At 41.9% G+C, this 6,831-nt stretch overlaps 1 protein-coding gene across 1 annotated transcript in view; it reads left to right on the top strand.

The window, feature by feature from the left end:
- The window catches only part of LOC145439972 (titin-like), a 515,551-nt gene that overhangs the window by 16,279 nt on the left and 492,441 nt on the right, over positions 1-6,831 (top strand). The gene's annotated exons all lie outside the window — the stretch shown is intronic.

Genomic DNA, 6,831 nt, shown 5'->3' with positions numbered 1-6,831 from the left:
GCTCGCGGGTCGCATCCGGATCGCCAGACGATTTCATCGCGAAGCAATTCTGAGTAGATTTAGAAATTCTCATATTTCCCAGCACATTTGTTACAAATGTTGATATTTTTTGCAGAAAATACTTCCATGTTCATAGGCCCCATTATAACCAGACAAATACGGCGCTGTGGCTCCACTCTAGTTACCACTAGTAACAAGCAGCACCGTAACTGCCGCACCCCAAACCCCCCAATTGGGGGGGGGGCCGAGCTCGAAGGGGGCCCAAAATTATTTCGTGAAATTGCATAAATCTTAAAGTATTTTTTGAAAATTTATGCCAATTTTTCAAAATTTTCTCGCGCTGCGCGCGAATTCAAGAAGCCATTCGTCTTTATTATTGGGTATTAGGCCATTACCGCGCTACGACCCACCAAGACCTACAATCAAGTTTTAGGCCATATAACATGCGACTCCAAGAAGTGGGCCAGAACGATCGGCAGCGAGAAAACCTTGGCCGAAAAGGTCTATGCCCTTATGCTGACCGAAGACTGCGTTCTGTATATAAAATACACATAGAGGTTTAATTGTACATAGGCGCCTAAATGACTGACGCTGAATGTTCCTGTCTTTGCAATCTGAACCTCACAAGACAAATACCATCCCGCTGGGAAAAAATTTATGCCAGTGAAGAAATACCAATTTGAAATCGTGTGCGTCTCGTAGTTTAGAAGCCTACGTTTGGGCGATTCTATATGTTTTGATATAGCAGACTGGAAGTCACGAAATAACATCATGTAACGAAGTCATACCAGCGGGTCCGCCCGCCACAAGATGTTTAATTATTATTTACGGGCCATCCCGTTTTCAAGACACTTCACTCAGCTCTACCGGTAAATCTAATTACGTGAGTAGAGAGGAAAATAAATTGATAGCATAATATATATGCAATCGCCGATCTGATTGACCGATTTTATCATAAATTATCGAAAATTTTCGCGCTTCGCGCTGGCTCACAATACAGTACAGATTATTTCGTGACAAACGCAAACAACGTGTTGGGGGGGTCGTTTTATCAGCCAATGGGAGCCCAAGACCCACGTTTTTGGGGGCCTGACGAGGTACTGTTTCGTTCCTGCCAACGGGTATACGCCTGAAGATGTTTAATTATTAATGGAGTGGTCCTACCTTTTCAAACACACCTCACTCAGCTCTACCGGCAAATCTGATTACGCGAGCAGAGAGAAGATAAAAATTTATAACAAGGCAATTCCCGATCATGCTGACCGATTCAATCATGAATTCTAGAAAATTTTGCGCGCTAGGCGCGCTTAGGCGACAAAAGCTGTTTCACTAAACAAAGTACCAATGAATATGATAAATGGCGGTAAACAGTGTACGCCGGAGGGGGGTCTGGGGGGCGAAGCCCCCCAGAAGTTAGGTCTATAACCCTATGGGGGGCCCAAGACCAAAGTTTTGGGGGGGGCCTGACGAAGTGCTGTTACGGCCCTGGTGTCGCTGTTCTTAAGGCTACAAAAATGCCCAGTAAAAACTGATGACGAAAGAAAGAAAGAAAAGAGCAAGAAGTAGCGGCGAAGACAGATTAACATCACAGAAGACTGTGACAACGGGCAGCAGTCCGAGGTGGATGCCAGTCAAAGAGATCGCAAATTGTCGTTCGGCATCCTCCTATCTGTTCATTACATCGCATTGTTTGTCTTGTAAATCGTATTGTACATTGTGTGTTTGTCTTGGGCAGATAAAAATATAATCGGGCGATTATTGAATTGAAATATAATCTGACGAATATACAGGGTGCTACTATGCAGCCTACACTGGGAGAATTCAGCCAAGTATTTCCAAATATTTTTACACAACGCCCCACCGTAAGCAACGAACCAGTTATGCCCACTAAATCCGACAAAACTTTTTTTTATTTCTTGCATACATCGACGCTTATTCGTGGCCTTTTAGGGTTGATCCAATTCAGGTAGATCGATACACGTTACGTCATTTTTTACAACTCTGTAGAAATTCACGATAGACACAATCAAGGAATAAAATGACATTCGGCAATTTCCCTTTCAAAGTCCTAGAACTTCGTCGTGGCGCATTAATGTATCAAGTTTTTCGGACGGGGATTGTTGGAACCATCAGCCCCTATGCCGTTCTGAGATATTGTATCACTGGTCAGTGGGCTTGAAGATTGTATCGCAATCATCCTGTCGTGCTTTTTAAGTGATAAAATTACTTTTAAAAAATAACAAGAACTCAACAGACCACAGTCCCATGATAATTTTGATTATAGAGACTGAATGTGAATCTTCCAGGACATGCTCGGATCCAGTAAAACCCCACGGTATCTGGTATTTTCCGCATTAGAGATAGGTTGATCGGCGATGTCAAAGGTTAGGTTTTCTCTGGAATTCACGGCCAGTAATTGTGATATCGAGGCGTTGATTTTATTGTGGGTCAAGCACTCATGCACTTTGGGCATCTATGGTGTGTTCTACCGCCTTGGATTCTATACATGCCGCTGCGGGTACTTTGAATGACCAATAAATCCTTATTGCAATCGATCACTGCAAAAACTGCAACATCAATTCTTCGTATCATTGTGGGGGTCATAATCTAAAGGGCCTTGTGCGAGCAACAAGTCGCTACTCCGGTGATTTCGTGTCCCAAACATAAGAGATATAACTGAACTGATGAATTAAACAGTTAGTTTGTTAGATTGATGATGATAATACGACACATTGGTATGTGATTAAACGAAAACACGCTGCCCAACAAAGATTGACCTCCTCTTACAATAACACGTTCAATTCAATTGCTAACTCGTATCGCGTTCGATATTGCTAGAGCCTTTATTTTCAAAGTAACGCTGAAAGTAAATACCAGTTCAGTCTAACAATTAACAAATTTTATCAGGTCGATACATCACAAGATTGTGATACAATGAAACGATAGGAAGGTGTCGAAACGACTTGGAGTAGTCTTTGAAATCAAACACCCACCCGGACCTAGGTGATGCATAGAGGAGGCATACACATTGCACACTGGATGAAAAGTAGTGGAAAATAACATAAAATGACAAGCGACAGAATGAGATGGCATGTGACGAAAGGCGATGTCGATATATCATGTCGTAGTCCAGTAATCTCTAGCTCTGACTAGTATTTATTCACGGGAGAGTCTGTTTGTATTTTGATGTGAATGTGGACAATAATGGACATACTCATCAACTGCCGGATTGTCGTCGAAATATCGCTCCACAGTTTGGTCCGGCATTAGAGGCGATTGTGAAATAGTGTTGTGGACAAAACTGGACCATGCTTTATTTGGCCAGTTGGCATACTATATGGTTGAGAATTGCAATGCAGCAATGGTTTGATCAATTCCTACTGGAAAAACTTTGCATCTGTATTTTAATCGTGGATTATTGTGTTGAGTTTGCATAGGAAGAAACGATTGGAAGTCACGAAAAAGTGTCATTGCGCTCTGATGTGGCCTCAAGGTGAGGTTGAAGGAATAAAAAGATAATTGACACGAACCATGAATCATTTTCAGAATGTTGCGTCGCTGCATTCAAACTGCAGCTTAATGATTTTCACGCGTGGCCCTATTCTTATCTATCTTTGGAAGCTATAACGCGTGATCGCTTCTTACCATTTGAGTAATTTCTCGCACGTATTCATTCACTGTTGCAGTTTCGCGACCATACCAAAAATGTATGCTTTGACGTTGCTGGCAACTTAGATTTAATCTTTGCTACTCAGATACGCATGGCATATTGAGCATTGCATGCGACGTTGCCAAATACGAAAATACCAAATTTCGCCATAACTGCCCGCCTTTCTGCGCATTCTGATGAATGCAAATAGCTGTTAGCTATTAGTTACAATTCAGAGATGTTTTCTGGTCTGTCCCAGATTCGATATCAGTCAAAATATGGATTGTACGAGATAATGATGTCGTATAATATCTAATTAAAAGAATGATTAGGCCTATAACAATGCGTAGTTTGCAACACAATTCAATCTCATTCTAACTTCCAGAATACATCATTACCTGAGACGACCTCCCGCCCTTAGCTTATCGAAGACACCGCTCCGATCTATACAATTACGGCAAATCATAAGCTGTATATAACACAAAGAGTTGGATCTAAGCCAGGAATCGGATCTCCATTTTTACGTTGGAAAGGTATGAAACGTCATTGTTTCGAGAGCTAAATGAAAGTGGTTCGTAATCCACGAATTTCACTGAGAAAGGACCAAGATCATCGTTCTATCAAATATACCGGACCTGATGTGTATAATAGTATCCCGCCGGCCATCCGCCAGTCGACGAGCATGTCCACATTCAAGTCGAAATACACGCAATTACTACTAATTAAATACTAGTCTATCCTCAAGATTACCGGACCACGACCTGACCTATCGATCTCGCCTTTCATGACATGCCACCCCTTTTTGTCGCTTACTTTTTTCTATGCTATATTCTTTTACATTTCATTCAGTGTGCATGCCTCCTCTTTACATGCCCTACGCCAAGGTGGGTGTCTGATTCTATAGACTACTCCAAGTCGCTTCGACACCTTCCTATCTTTTCTTTGTATCGCACTTTTGTGGTGTATTGAACTGAAAAAAATTGCTACTGAACCAATAATGATGATTCTAAAAGTTTTTCCCTAATCACGGTCATGCTCAATGCTAATAGGCTCTGGCTATACTATCAAAAACTCAAACTACGACTTCAATCCAGTCCCGACCACAATCTTTAAAATCCGATCAGAAGTTCAAAACCCATTCCGACTTCGGATCCGTACTTCACTTTACTTAGTACTCTTAGTTTATACTGTATAGCAGGGGTGTCAAACTCAAATTGCGTCGCGGGCCGAATTCAAGCCTTCAAATCACTCGTGGGCAGGACCAGTCAACTGAATCCAAAGTTTTACCTCGTGCTCTTGCTTTCCAGTTGAATACCATAAAGCCATATACAGACGATACGCGGATCATAGCGTATTTTAAGGAGCAAGTCGCTACATTTTTATTCGCGAACAATGGAATTGGCAAAATACGATGATTGTTAGGTTGAATACAGTTAGAACCGCTAAAGCAGTGGCGATAACGACGATATATAAGTGGGCATATTCTTATTCACAAGATATTTAATTGTAGGCTTACCATATTTTGGAAATCTAAAAAGAGGACACTTTTTCAGAAATTTGAGACCTGCAAAACCGGAGGAGCAATTTTCAAAAACCGGTGAATTTTCCCACTTTGTGATCGGTTGACTAAAGAAAAAAAAGGTCATCTCTTCCACTCAGCGCTCAAATTACCGCTTTTCTTCCCGCATTGCTAGGTGGATGACTACCACTCGCAATTTGCTCTAAATCTGACCTAAATTTTCAAAAAAGAGGACAAAATCTCAAAAAAGAGGACAAAAGGGCGTCCTCCGAGGACACTTTCTAAAAAGTCAAAAAAGAGGACAAATCCTCTTAAAAGAGGACGTATGGTAACCCTATTTAATTGGAAATGCGGACGTTGGAATTTGGTTTATTATTATTAAACCGTGATGAGTCCGGCATCTATCGTGTCTGGAGATTTATTGGGTTGAAAGTAACACAGCAGTGCGACCATGGATATTTCAATTATATATTTGAGAAACTAATATATTTTCTAAGTAAACTGCATATAACGGTTCCGCAGTGGCGTTTTCGCTTTTGTGAATAACTACTTTTTGGTCTATATTTGTATAAAACTCTGAACTTAGTGAACACTTTTGGCCTTCTCGAAATTGGATGTAAGTTCCACCGACTTGTTACCAGGGCCGTAACAGCACTTCGTCAGGCCCCCCCCAAAACTTTGGTCTTGGGCCCCCCATAGGGTTATAGACCTAACTTCTGGGGGGCTTCGCCCCCCAGACCCCCCTCCGGCGTACACTGTTTACCGCCATTTATCATATTCTTTGGGAGTTTGTTTAGTGAGTCAGTTGTTGTCGCCTGAGCGCGCGAAGCGCGGAAAAATTTCTAGAATCGGTCAGTATGCTCGGGAATTGCCTATATTGTTATAAATTTTTATCTTCTCTCTGCTCGCGTAATCAGATTTGCCGGTAGAGCTGAGTGAGGTGTGTTTGAAAAGGTAGGACCACTCCATTAATAATTAAACATCTTCAGGCGTATACCCGTTGGCAGGAACGAAACAGCACCTCGTCAAGCCCCCAAAAACGTGGGTCTTGGGCTCCCATAGGGTGATAAAACGACCCCCCCCCCATCACGTTGTTTGCGTTTGTCACGAAATAATCTGTACTGTATTGTGAGCCAGCGCGATGCGCGAAAATTTTCGATAATTTATGATAAAATCGGTCAATCAGATCGGCGATTGCATATATATTATGCTATCAATTTATTTTCCTCTCTACTCACGTAATTAGATTTACCGGTAGAGCTGAGTGAAGTGTCTTGAAAACGGGATGGCCCGTAAATAATATTTAAACATCTTCTGGCGGGCGGACCCGCTGGTATGACTTCGTTACATGATGTTATTTCGTGACTTCCAGTCTGCTATATCAAAGCATATAGAATCGCCCAAACGTAGGCTTCTAAACTACGAGACGCATACGATTTCAAATTGGTATTTCGTCACTGGCATAAATTTTTTCCCAGCGGAATGGTATTTGTCTTGTGAGGTTCAGATTGCAAAGACAGGAACATTCGGCATCAGTCATTTAGGCGCCTATGTACAATTAAACCTATGTGTATTTCATATACAGAACGCAGTCTTCGGTCAGCATAAGGGCATAGACCTTTTCGGCCAAGGTTTTCTCGCTGCCGATCGTTCTGGCACACTT

The sequence above is a fragment of the Botryllus schlosseri genome, chromosome 5 (genome assembly GCF_051294905.1).
Source record: "Botryllus schlosseri isolate E-star chromosome 5, Bs_hap1, whole genome shotgun sequence".
NCBI lineage: Eukaryota > Metazoa > Chordata > Ascidiacea > Stolidobranchia > Styelidae > Botryllus > Botryllus schlosseri.
Note: the sequence above shows the minus strand (reverse complement) of the source record. Positions and strands in the feature narration are given on the sequence as shown.